This window comes from Aphelocoma coerulescens, chromosome 3, assembly GCF_041296385.1.
Source record: "Aphelocoma coerulescens isolate FSJ_1873_10779 chromosome 3, UR_Acoe_1.0, whole genome shotgun sequence".
Classification (NCBI taxonomy): Eukaryota; Metazoa; Chordata; class Aves; order Passeriformes; family Corvidae; genus Aphelocoma; species Aphelocoma coerulescens.
Window position 1 is genome coordinate 73,908,650 of NC_091016.1, and position 13,428 is coordinate 73,922,077.

Genomic DNA, 13,428 nt, shown 5'->3' on the forward strand with positions numbered 1-13,428 from the left:
TGTTCCTATGATGTGGTTTCTGAAATTTGTCTCAGTTTTTCTTTGCTTGGCAAAGGCTTATTCACTTCTATGCTCTGAGCCAATCCTGTTCCAGTAAATGATAGCTGTGTGAATACATTTGAGTGCTGAATTTGGCTTTTTGTGTTCAGCTGGTTTCACAATGACTTTTTCTGATTCAGAGCTCATTCTGGCAAATAAGTTCAAATCCTAGGAAGTAGGGTTGCCACTTAGTAAGTATCTTTTATTAGTAAATAGATCTATTCCTACTACTTCGATTTTGTTTTCTTTTTCTCTGACCTTTAAAATCAAATCCTCATTTTTAAGAACTCTTTAGATTCTAGACCAGATTAAATGTTTAGGTGTAAGTAACATATTGTTCAGCCTCAAGAGAGCTCAGTCATGCCTGGTGCCTACTGTAAGCAATTTAAAAATTTACTTACATTATTAGAACAGTCTTTTAAAAGGAAAAAAAGTATAATTTCTAAACATATCCTTTACAGAATGCAGACACTGACATTTACACAACGGCTATATGATTCAAGCCTCCAGCAACCACTGCAAAATCCATGTGGCAGAAATAACCTCTCAATTCAAGGACATATCTAGCCTCCCTGCCTTTCCTTTATCCTTGATGCAACCACTTCTTTCCTGCCACTCAAGCCATAGATTCTGTTTTCTTTGTATCCAGTCTTGTATTAAAATGCATTGAGAAATCACTGTGTAGCTATAATTTTTTTTTTTGTTCTCTCTGCCCTCCAAAGACATGCTCAGGGTTCAGCAAGGGCTGCTTGGGAGGTCCTTGATGCAGCCCTGCTACAGAAGGCTCAGTGCTGAGGTCAGGCTGGGGTGCTCCTGTGATGTCAAACAACAGGTCCCAGGTCAGAGACACTGGTGGCCTTCCACTGCCACCAGGTAAACCCAATCCTCTAATTACTCTCTGTCCTTTGAGCCCAACCATCCAACTGCTTTTTAACCAACTATCTGTCTACTCATTCACAGTGTAATGACTCAACTTAGTTCCAAGAATTTTGTAGGAGACTCTGTTGGAAGCCTTGCTAAAGTCAAGGTAAACGGCATCCACTGCTGTCAGCTTGGTAAGGTATGATTGATCACTACCTGGAAAATCCATGCTGTCTCTTGCCAATCACTTCCTTCTTCACTTGCCCCAAAATGTCTTTCAAGAGGACTTGCTCCATGGTTTTCCCTGGGATCAGCATTCTGGAGACTACTCTAACTGGTAGAAATTGTTCCAACTTCCATGTAAAATAGATTGTATTGCACTTCCTTCTCTACTACTAGATGGATTTGAAATTTTCAGAGTGAATACATTAATTAACCACTGAACTTCATTTAAAGTTGATATCTTCTAGAGTCCAATTTATTAAATTCTACTTCTTTCATAAGATCTTTTGTCCATTGCTTGACAGCAGAATTTAAGGCTTAGTTTTTAAAATCCCATCAAAGCTGAAACCTATGAACATAGGTGAGGGAAGTTTTTTTATCCAGAAGACAAATTTATGTCTCGGTTTTGGAGACAAAACGTCAGGAGGAAACACTCCAGAGTGAGTGTCTCCTCTGAAGGGAAAAGGGCCTTCTCCCCTTTTCCTCCACCAATAAGACAAGTGGGTCACAGCAAGTGAAAGTGAAAAAAAACAAGCTATTTATTAACACCAAAAAAAACAGGGTAGAACAAAAAAAACCCTCAAAATACAACAAATTCCCGGAGAGGGAACAGACATGTGGGCTCAGACCAGCCAGGGCTACCCTGTGGGCCCACTGGGGCCACCCCACGGGCTCCCTGGACCGGCAAGGAGGGAAGGGAAGCATTGAGGCAAGGGCAAGGAAAGGGAAAAGAAGAACAAGAAAAAGCCAACAGAACCTTTTTCCCACTAGCTGGAGCACAAAGGAAACCCAAAAAGCAGCACAGCGCTCCCGGCTCACTCCCTCCCGAGCCCTGCCGAGCCCCCCCAGAGCCCCCTTGGGCTGAGCCGTTCATCCCCGGCCCTGCCCCCCGGGCCCATCCCAAAGGCACAGCGTCCTTGGGCATTGAGGGGATGGTTAAGGAATAAAGCAGCTTCATAGCATCACCCCAGGACACAAGTGATGACCATAATTAATTCATTTGAATTCAGTATAAAACAATGCCATTTTCATTTTTTATTATACATTTATTTGCATACTTTTAACTGTCTGTTGTTAAAGAAACATGAGTTATGTTTTGAAAAGTTAAACACCAAGTAAGCTAGAAAATACATTACTATGTGTATTAAAACCTGTGTTTGGGGTATATGCCCAATCCCAGTATATGAGTGCCTACTAAGATGTCTGAAAACTGGTATTGAAAGAAAAGTTCATTTGACATTTCCAAATTCTGACTCGGAAAATACATATTTTTTAAGCATAGTGCTTCTTGCATTCTCCTATTATTTTTATTCTGTGATTGTAAACTGACAGGGACTGTCCTTTCTTTGTTTAGACAGCACCTGGGCACTGCAGCCCTAGTGAATGACTGAGGCTCCTGGCAATAGTGAAAGGGAAGGATCTGTAACATATATCTAGTTGCTAAGTTCTGAGACACTTCTAGGTTCTGTGTCACTGCCCAAAACAGTTTTGCCATAACTTTATTTCCTTCTTTCCCTTCTCCATAGCCAGGTAGTTTAACATGATGAAATGGGGATTGCAATTGCCTGGTCTGTCTGGGAGACAATTAACAAGAACTCAGATTTTTTTCTCCCCTCCTTGCTGTCTATATCATACTTCAGGGAAACACACAAATTTTGGGGGTACTGCAGCAGATTTGGAGATAGAGCTAATTCCAGTCTTAACTGTGTATTTTGGCATTGCATATTGATTCCATTAGAAAGGATAACAGTCTTCTGCATTGGCTTCTGAATCAGCCCAGCCAAAGTTTCATGGTCTGTGAATATTTCAGCTTGCTATCATAGTCTTTTCTTGTGGTCCATGTGTTAAAGAAGGAAAATGGCAGTATCAGGGCATTTACATCTCAGCAGAGGCTTACCAGAATTTAACAGGACGAAGAAGAAATATTTCATCAACTGTTAGTACTCCTCTTTCTCAAAATCCTCCTGCAAACTATATATATATATATGTGTGTGTGTGTGCGTGTGTAAAGAGTCTTGTAGAAAAAGTTACAAAAGTACTATTAATGCAAAGTATATAAAAGCCAAGATTTAGCTGAGTTTCAAGATAGTAAAAGGAGTGTAACTCTTAATTACATCTCTGAAGGTTATCTGCAGTGGTATTAGCCAACAAACATGAGGATGTGCTTCAAAAACTGTGTCCAGTTTTCAACTCCTCGATTCAAAAAAAGACGTGCAAAGACTAGAGAGAGTCCAAAGGAGAGCCACAAAGAGGATTCAATTGCTGAAGAACCTGACTTACAAGGAAAACTGAAGGAATTTGGCCTTTTCTGTCATGAGAAGACTCAAGGGTGACCTCATCACAATTTTCTAGTATTTAAAGGGTAGTTACAAAGCAGACAGAAGGTCACTTTGCAAGTGACCACACCCACATGGAGAGGATGAGGGACAATGGGCTCAAGCTCCATAAGGACAGGTTTCATCTTGATATAAAAAATTATTTTTTCACAGTGAATTGGAACAATCTCCCAGTTATTTGATAGTCTCCATCATTGTAGGTGGACAGGATAATGTCACTAGGGCTCCCTTTCACACAAAAGTTTTATGCAGATGAACTCCCTATCTTTTCCAACTTAGGCTAGTCTATTATTCTATGACCCAATCTACTACTTTTTGCTAGTATTTGGACATCCATTTTTAATCAGTCTACTTTTGCTGCGGTTTTTTTGGTTTTTTGTTTTGTTTTGTTTTGTTGGGGGGGGCTTGTTGGGTTGTTTTTTTTTTTTTTTTTTTTAATTCAGGAATTCCATCCAAGCCTGAAATTTAGAAGCAGATGGGACAATTTACCATTTGCTTGCCTGAACAAGATAACATCAGAGATTTCTCCAAAATGTTTTATTATCTCCTTTGTCTCATCCTCTTTACAATTCTCTTGGATTCTAAATCAGATTTGATAAATTATTTGAGGATTGGGTTTCAACATGAGCAATTATCTTCTGTCGTGGCTCCAATTCATAGACAACACTGAACAAATGGTTTATCTGCCTCATACTACCATTCTTTGACTGTCTAAAATAGCAAAATTATCAATGTTGCAGTGATCTCTTTTTCTCCATGATGAAGGATCATGCTGATTTTTTAAAAATAAACTAAATTACTTTGAACATCTAAGTTGGCAGGGATAAGAAATTAGAAAAAAAAATTCTGCAGCTGAGAAATCACAGTAAAATGAAAGGAAAGGATTATAAATATCAACCAACAAAACGTAATTTGTGGATCAACTTGCGCAGATTTCGTACTATTTTCATTGACATAACTTTAAAGCACAGATCCAGCATATAAACCCCAAGGATTTAAAAACACACAAAATTCTAATTATCAGAAAAAATAAAGGACTCCAGAGGATATTCTGATTTTGTCTTAAAGGCTGGAAAAATTGCATCTTGAGGTCAGAAGTAATTGTCAAAAAAAGAAAATTACAAAGGAAAAATCTTGTGTAACTTAAGCCAAGAACTCATGAATACTCAGGTGTGCATATTATGGCACATATATTATTTGCCAAGAAGAAAATTAGGAGTTCCAAGATACGTGAAGTAATTTCTTCAATAGCTCATTAAAAAAATATTAATACATCATGCCCACTTTGTTACACAAATTTACCAGTCAAATATTGAACTTTGAATAGGACTATTTGGCTAATAGGTCGAGAATTTTTAAACTACTTTCAAGAAGTAGAAAAACATTGAATTTAATAAATTTAATAAATTTAAATAAAAAATTAAGAAGTTCAGTGAAGAGTTACAGAAATGGTCAGAATGTTGGGACTAATTATTAGATACAATTAAAATTGTTGAATACCTCAAACTTAGCACGGGGTTGACTGATGGGCAATCTAACCAGACACAGATACTTCTTTAAAAATGTTAACCTCCATATGATATAGAGAAAGTAAAACTGGAAACAATTGGGTAAGTATCAGTAAAAATTAAGAATAAGCATTTTCTGGTTTTCTTTATTAAAAACTAAGGAAATTGCATACCACAGGAAGATTTGGTACATGAGGCATCATTGTAAAAGTGCAGATGGATTGTATGAATCAGTTGGCGATTTTCTAATTTAAAAAAAGGGTTTTTTTGTGGAAAGGGAGCAAAAATTCATAATATTGCAATCACAAAAATTCATAATATGGCAATCACTGAAAAATTAATACTTCCAATAGCTCAAGAAACAGGTCAAGAAAGTTTCTCACTGCTGCTATAGTTACCACTGCCTATAACAGTGAGCAAGTGTTTTGGAGAATGAGGGTGAGCCATGGCATTCCCCTGGATTCCTGGATAAGGCTGCTACAGAAAGAAATTCTGACCAACACAGCCATGGTCTCATGGCCAGTACCGAAACCTCCCTGAAATTATTGGAGTCTTTCCACTGACTTAAATAGACAATGACATTCTTCCATAGTGAAATGAGCTTATGGTTAGCATCCAAATTTCAAGAAAGCCCAGAGGACAAGGTCCTGACCTTTCTATGCCTAACAAGTGGAAAGAAAAAAATAGTAAGGGAGGAGGACAGGCAGGAGAATGGTGGAGGCATAAAGAGAATAGCAACTGTGGGCTATGTACCTCATGGAGAAACTGATAGGGAAAGGAAGAGAGATGACCAAAGGAAGCTGGGTCAAGGAAGAGGGAGGAAGAAGAACCTGGGACAGCAGAGAGAAGTGAATAACACAGTTGGCAGCCCCTTCATGGAGCTCTGATTAGAGCTGCAAGGATTCACAAGTACCTCTCCCACTTCCCTATTCCTAGTGCAAATTCAAGCAAAACTGAAAGCAAAAAAGCAAAGGAGACAAAGAGGAAAGCTTTTGCTTTGGTGGCAAGAAGCGGTAAGTACACCAGTTATGAGAAAAAGAAAGAAAGTAAATGACAGACCTATAAAATACAGTTTCTTGCATTCATAAGTTAACACTGAAGAGAAGGTTTTAGTTCAGAAAAACACTTTGTGGTTAAAGTGAAAGACACATAATCCAAAAAGATGAAGAGCTATTGGCAAGGTAACAATGGTCCTCTATTACTCAGGATATTCCACGAGCATGCATGAAGAAGAATGGGTGGCCTTAGAACAAGATTATGAGAAGAGATGAGGAAAAAACAGAACACTCACATCAGAAAAACTGATGAAATCCATAATCTTTCATTAAAAATAATTTAACATAAGACTGCACTAAGAGAACCTTAAAATTTTTCTTCCTGGGAGATGGTGACCAGACCAGCTTCAGCTATTGCTGAAGACACAGTTCCTCACCCAGGCATGTGTCATGGTCCAGAAGGCAGATGCTTTTCAGAGCTTTCACCAGTAGTGACTTCAGTGGAAGAGTTTTGCCTCTCTCCCCCTGCCAGCCAGTCCAAGCACTAATATTTATTCAAATGGGATAAACAGTAGAAACAATTTTTGGAAGAAATAGAAATTCAGTTTATTAGGACTATGGAAACTCAATGCCAGATATTTAAGAGTATAATCAAGCCACTTAAGTCCAGCCATAACATTTAGATTCTATTTAATCCTAATGCATTTTTGTAATTGATTTTTGATGAATCGGCCTTTTAAAAATTTTTATGTAAACTGTTCTTTGGATTTATATGCAAATACTATCCTTTGTAAACTGCAATGTTGGCATATATTCCTACCACCGTTTACAAGTAGCCTAACTATTTACCCTTCAGATTATTCCTAGATTTTTTGATGGTAAATAGCATCCAAAGAAAGGAAAGTGCTACCTTTTGGTATACCACTACAATAAAAAGCCTTAGACATCACAAAAATTCCCTCTGTTAACATTCTTGCAAGAAGGCTAATCTGAACCTCATGGGTTACCTCAATTTTGTTCCGATTTTTTGCTTAGCATATGCATTAAGAACAGTTTGGGAGATTACCTACATTATACATGATCTACTTCAAAGTCTGCTAGAGTTTGTCAAAAGTCATGTCATCTTGTGATGTTCCCAGTTGACCAAAATGGTACTCTTAGCTCCAACTGAAGTGAGACACCCGAACAGCACAAAATTCAGAACAGGCAACAAAACAATCTCTTAAAGACTTGCTGATCTCCTGTACCAGGTCAGGTTCATGCAGGATGAGATAAGACTAGGAAGAGGTCTGTGGGCATCCTTCTGCTTATGAGAGAAGGACTTCCCACTCTCTTCTGTTCTAGAAAAAGGGAAAGAACCTTTCATATTCCTCTCTGCCATGTGTGCTACAGCAATGTGTGCTTCTTAAAATTCTTAAGACATTTGCTTCTACCTACTCCCATAGAAGCTTCCACACTTACATGTTTTCCCTTGTGCTACAGATATTTTCATCCCTGTCCAGTAAACTGGAGTGGTCAAAAAAGTCAGACAGACTACAGAAAGCAAAAGTCACAGTCTAAGTTAATAGGATAAGCAGTGAGACAATGATTTGGCATAGCTAGACTTAAATATAGTGAGGGGTCCAAAAATGGCCTGCGAGAGCAAAATGTCTCTAACCTCACCTTTTAAGAGGAGCAGAGATTCAAACTTTATCTTGCATCACCTCAGATTTCTAAGAGATCTTCCCACACTCTACATTGTGGGTGACAGTAAAGCTGTAATTTCACTGAAATGTTGACGATGTTCATTCTGTATTTTGGTGCAGTCTACATTTACAAACTCCGACAGAGGCTTTCAGGTCTACTTAACTTCATTTATGTATTTCTCATAGTAAAGAATCACAAAACACTCCCTCTGAGTAAAACATCCTGCTTAACATACAGAAATACATAAAACCCCCTCCAATAACACATTGCTACAATAGGAACCACACTGCAGGTCTAACATCATGTCACACAATTTTTATCTAGTACATTCTATACAAACACCCTCAAATATCACATTTGAAATGCAAACATACAGGATAAGGAATAATGAAATAATATACTAGCATAATATAACATAATATAACATAAAGACAAAGCAATATTTTATTGCTTAATATAACATAAAGACAAAGCAATATTTTATTTTTCTCATCAGCCAATTAAATCTTGCTCAAACAGGCACTACAGTTAGGACTTAAGGAGTGAGACATTTTAAAGAGTTCAAACAAAGCTCTATACAATACTAAAATTTAGATAACAAATGCAACAAGGTTTACCTGGGGACACTTTCAGCTCATTGCCACATATGTTCTTTAAATGTACTTTGTCCCTTGGTGGTGCAGAAGCAAATTAACAACATGGGAAATCTACTAAGGAAAACAGAAGGTGTACATTAATTTCACACCTAATTATTAACTAATTTGCTCAGGCTCTGCCAGAATAATCATCACTTGAACAGCTTCGCTTGTTCCCAATGAGGCTCTGAAGTGTCTCTGTTTAAAATTCCAGGGGGGCACAGTTGCAGCAGGATGAATAGAAATGATTGCAGGGAGCCTGAGCCTGGCTTGGGCACTCTTTTCATGGGGCCTGCACTATATTCTTTTATAGTACTGAGAATGACTAGGACACTAATGCTAAGGTAGATAGATGTGACTTCTTTCTGATAGCTGTGCTACACTAGCATAAAACTGAAGAGGAGGATGATGCAGGTGAAGTAGCTCCACTGGTCTTGTACTGCTGTAAAATCGTAACAGTGTTAAGACAAAGTCTGTGTTATTCACACTGGAAAAATTATTCAGGACAAATGAATCTGCATAACATAAAGCAAGGCTTTGGTGCTCTGACACAAACAATATGTAGTTTTGGGAGATGACAGGTTCAACTAACATTAAATAAAACACAAATCATCTTAGACAGATGATGTGAAAGGCTGACAGAAATTTTTCCACATGCTGCCTCTTTCAGATAAAACTTCTAAACATACAGCAAATGTAATCAGTTCTTTATATGTTTGATCCTGATTGCCTTTCACTTCCTTCTGTACCACATGCAGGTTTTAATTTGCTGTAACATCTGTCTGATAAAAAGTCTTAAATTTATACAAAGTAAGTGAAAATTTGCAAAAGAGCATTATGCTTATATAAAGATACAAACATCTTCTATATTCTATCCTTATAATGTTACCCTGTAAAACAGAAATTGATTTAAGAATAGTCATTGACCTAGAAAAAGAGGCACATGTGAAAAATTGAAAACCTTCAGGACCAGATTCAGAATCTGAAACTGAAAATTAGGGTGCAGCCTCCTGTTTGGCTCTGAAGACCCCAAATGCCCGCACAACTCTTTACACTTCAGTCCCACAGTGCCCACTGACACTATTTAGCTCAGCTCTATAAACTGTGAATTCAAAACAAACCTGGTCCTAGGAAACTTTTTTAGTGGCTGAGAAGTAGCCTGAGCAGGGCTTTCCTCTTCTGCTGAAGATTTGTAAAGGAGGTCGGGATTTGCCAAAGAGGAAGGGAAAGCCAACAAGTGTGAGCTTGGCTCTGCAGAGACACATGGGTAGGAGTGAGGTGTGGGACTGTCTCTACTGTCAGGACTGATCATCCATTTTATATTAAACAGTAACTGGACTTAATAAAAGTACCAACAGTCCTGCATCAGTATTTAACCACAATGCTACAGTCAAACTTCATCCCTGTGTAAGGTTTTTAAGGAATTTGCAATTCCTTTGGGAAAGGAATGCCTTCCTTCCCTTCCCTTCTCTGTGGAGTTCACAATACGAACAACTGAGAGAGGAAGGTTAGCTTAAAAAATGCAATTTCCGTGGTTCCTTTTGGCTCTCAGGTTCCATTCTGGAATTAAGTCAACAAAATGTGCCATGCAGTATATTTCTGCAGAGGAGAGCTCATGTCACTAAGCTTAGGATCATATCAGAATAATAGAAAATTTATTTAGTCTCTGAATTTACTCTCTTAGCTAAGTATTTAGTCTTTGATGGACAGGAATTGGGGTGTCGCGCTTAACATAAAAAAAAAATCTGCGTAAGAGTAAATAACAGAAAGAATAAATGGTTCTGTTCTGCAAAGTGAGATTCTTGGCATCCATTACCTTCAGAAACAATTGAGAATGTGCAATAACACTCAGGAGTGATCTTCAAGTAACCTCTGAGGCAAAGCATTACAAATATACACTAATTTTAAAAGACAAGTGTAAAACCCATAAAATTCTAGCAGCTTATTTACTGTTTTATACCAAGGTCTATGCTTCTATAAAATTTTGTGGAATTGCACCTAATTTACCATGGGTTATTTCTTGAATAAAAACTAGGAAGAAAGGGAATAATAATTTCCCTATAATTTTATATTATTTTCATCACAGTAGGTAACCTACCTATAATAAAAATCCAGCAATTCTGTTTTGTAATACTATGTTTATTGTATTGAGTTATATGCAATATAATACACATCAATACCATATGCTGCATAAGCAGTAAAGTAAAGAGTATGAAACACAACGGCATTACAATTATTTAGTGCTATAAACACAATAAAGCATCACAGTAGCTAGCAAAATTATTCTAAAATCTAAGCAGGAATGTATTTTTAAAGTTTTTGGAGAGCTTTGCCGAGAATTACTCATCTGTGATTATATCCTCCTTCCACCTTAAAACTGGGGTTGACTTCTCCACTGGTGTAATTCAAGATAGATCCATCACCATAAATCAAGTTAATCAGCCTATAACAACCTAGAGTCTACATCCACATGGACTCTTCCCTCCTGCATTATTCTTCAATGCAAGCACAGGAACGTGAGTTAAGCAAAAAAGAGTGCACCAAAAGGGAAACAGACTTTAAAATAATAATAATCACATTACTAGCATACTTTGCATACTACAGGAATGCTCCGAAAATTCGAAGCAGAATAATCAGTCTCCAATCAATCACAACATGTTCACAAAACCCATCTGACAGATGAGGATTACCCTCACCCTTATCAAAACAGAAAATGCTCCGATTTGCTTTGACTGTAAAGCCAGGTTATGAAGTTCCAACCCCCATCAAGGGTTACTTTTACTTCAGAATCACAGCTCTTTCCCCCTCAGCAGCACTGACTTGCATACTGCAGGTCTGGTGTAGAAAACAAGACCATTCACAAGTCTGTAAAAAAAGATACCTTCTGAATCAAGAAACCTGAGTCGCATCTTGTGGATTCAAATAAACTTCTAACTCAGGAAAACAGGGACTCTGTGTGTGTTTATTCTGGCAGTTGCCCCAGACAGGTGCGTAAGTACAACTGCCTGGATGGAGAAGGTGGTTCGTCCCCCCAAAAAAAAAAGAATTGAAAAGATGAATTTTCTGAACTGAAGAAGAGAGGAGGGATCTGGGCAAGCTGGATTGAGGGACCAAGGCCAGTTGTCTGAGGTTCAACAAAGCAATGTGCAGGTTGTGCCCTTGGGTCACAACAACTACAGGCTGTATCAATAAAATATGCATTACAAAATTTGTAAGAGTCAGTGAGCTGGTGTATCAAGATAAAGAAGTATTTGTCTTATTCCTCAGTGAAAGGAATATGACTGACAAAGTCATGTCTCTGTTGGAATTTTACTCACATCATGAGGGCACTAAAAAGTACCAGTGAAAATATTAAATATTCTTCTTGTTACTTAGAGATTATTTTTCATGTCAGAGAAATGTATTTGCAGATTTACTGAATCAAATTCATCTTTAACACTAAAATTCGCTGGAATTATATTGAGATGAGGATAGCATATTGACTTCAATAATGCAAAACTGTAACACTTTTTAAAAATTTTTTTGAAGAAATTAGATTCATTATCTTAAGGAATATGTGTTATTAATAAGATTCCCTTGCGCCACAGATTCTGTTACACAACAACGTTAAAGTAAGTTTTTATTAAAAGACCATATTTTGTGTATGAAGACACTCGGGACTGGTGTTTTTCTTCATGCATCTTTATTTCAGACACTGGATTTGCTCAGAGAAGCTCCAAGTCCTTTTTTTGGATATAAAATTCTCTTAGGATCACAGACATTATCTGAGTGAAATAAAAGAAAAAGCGAAAACAAGTGTTTTCTGTAATTTAAATAAACAGTGCTGTTACCAAGCAATGCTTTTACTATTTCTTTAAAACATCACTTTTAAGAGGAGGTCACAGTTTGCTAGGACACAAAATATTTGAAAAACAAAGCACACAGTTCATGTTGCTGAAAGTACACAAAGGAATAAAGCATGGCAAAGGATGGGCCAAATTCTCTCTTCCTGAGCCTGTCTTACAAAGACTACAGCTTCAAACGAGCAGCAAAGAGCACGACTTGCTTACTTTTCAAGCATTTTACAACATTCCAAAACTGAACAGAACAAAGTTATCTGTGCGTCACATCTGGCTAGATTAATCTGTACTTGTAGAAGAGACTCTTACAAGAAGACCATAACTTATACTAACAAGAGAATATAAGCCAACAGCTTACATAGCAAATGTCTCTAGTATTTGACTCCTGCAAATATTAAGATTACAGACAGCACTTGGTTGATGATGCAGGAAGGAAACCGTATTGTGTTTGAGGCCGGGATTCAGAACTACAGCAGGATAAGCCATTGGGTAAGGAAAGCAGTAGTTTATCTGGACGGGTACAATTTTCAGAAGACAAATGGGAAGCAGGAAAGAGAAGGTGTGGTGGCTCAACACTTAAACCACAAGTGATAAAATCACTTATGCAGGCTTTGTAGTAATAATGGTGTTATAAAGGAAGTGATAGCAATGACACATTTTAGGGAAATCTAAGACGGAGCAGAAATGCAAAAAGGAATAGCAGTCAATGTCTGCAAAAGTATACCACATCAGCAGCTCAGATGAGCTGATAAATTAATTCTGAAATGTCAACGTGGTAAGTGCAGAAATTAATGCTGATCTTGAGAGGAATGTGAAGGAAGTTACTTTAGCAATACTTTACTAAGGATGAACATAAATTGAGCAATTATAAAAATATTCAATTTCAGGATATCAAAGTACTTGTTTGAGAGGTAGCACAAACAGTCATTGGTAAGGACAAGAAGAAAGATAGAAAATTTCAAGGCACAGGAATATTCACATACAACTGCTAAAAAGGCCACCGGGTTTGCTGAGCAAACTCCTTCAGAAGTACAGTGTAATAAATTCTGCCAGTGTAATTTAAAATTGTAGCATTTGTGTTCCATGCATATTTAGGACAGGAGATTACTTTTGTAATAATACCTGCAATTTTTTCCTTACTTTTCTCTCAGGATGAAACATTCAGGTCTGAAGTCATAAAAGGATTTAGGGAGTCCATTTGCACCAGTGAAGACTCACAAGGAAGCCTCTGCCTATGTTTTGCACTTCCTTCGGCAGCACAGCCATTGGCAGCTATGCAATTGACAGAATCACAGAATAGGTAAGGA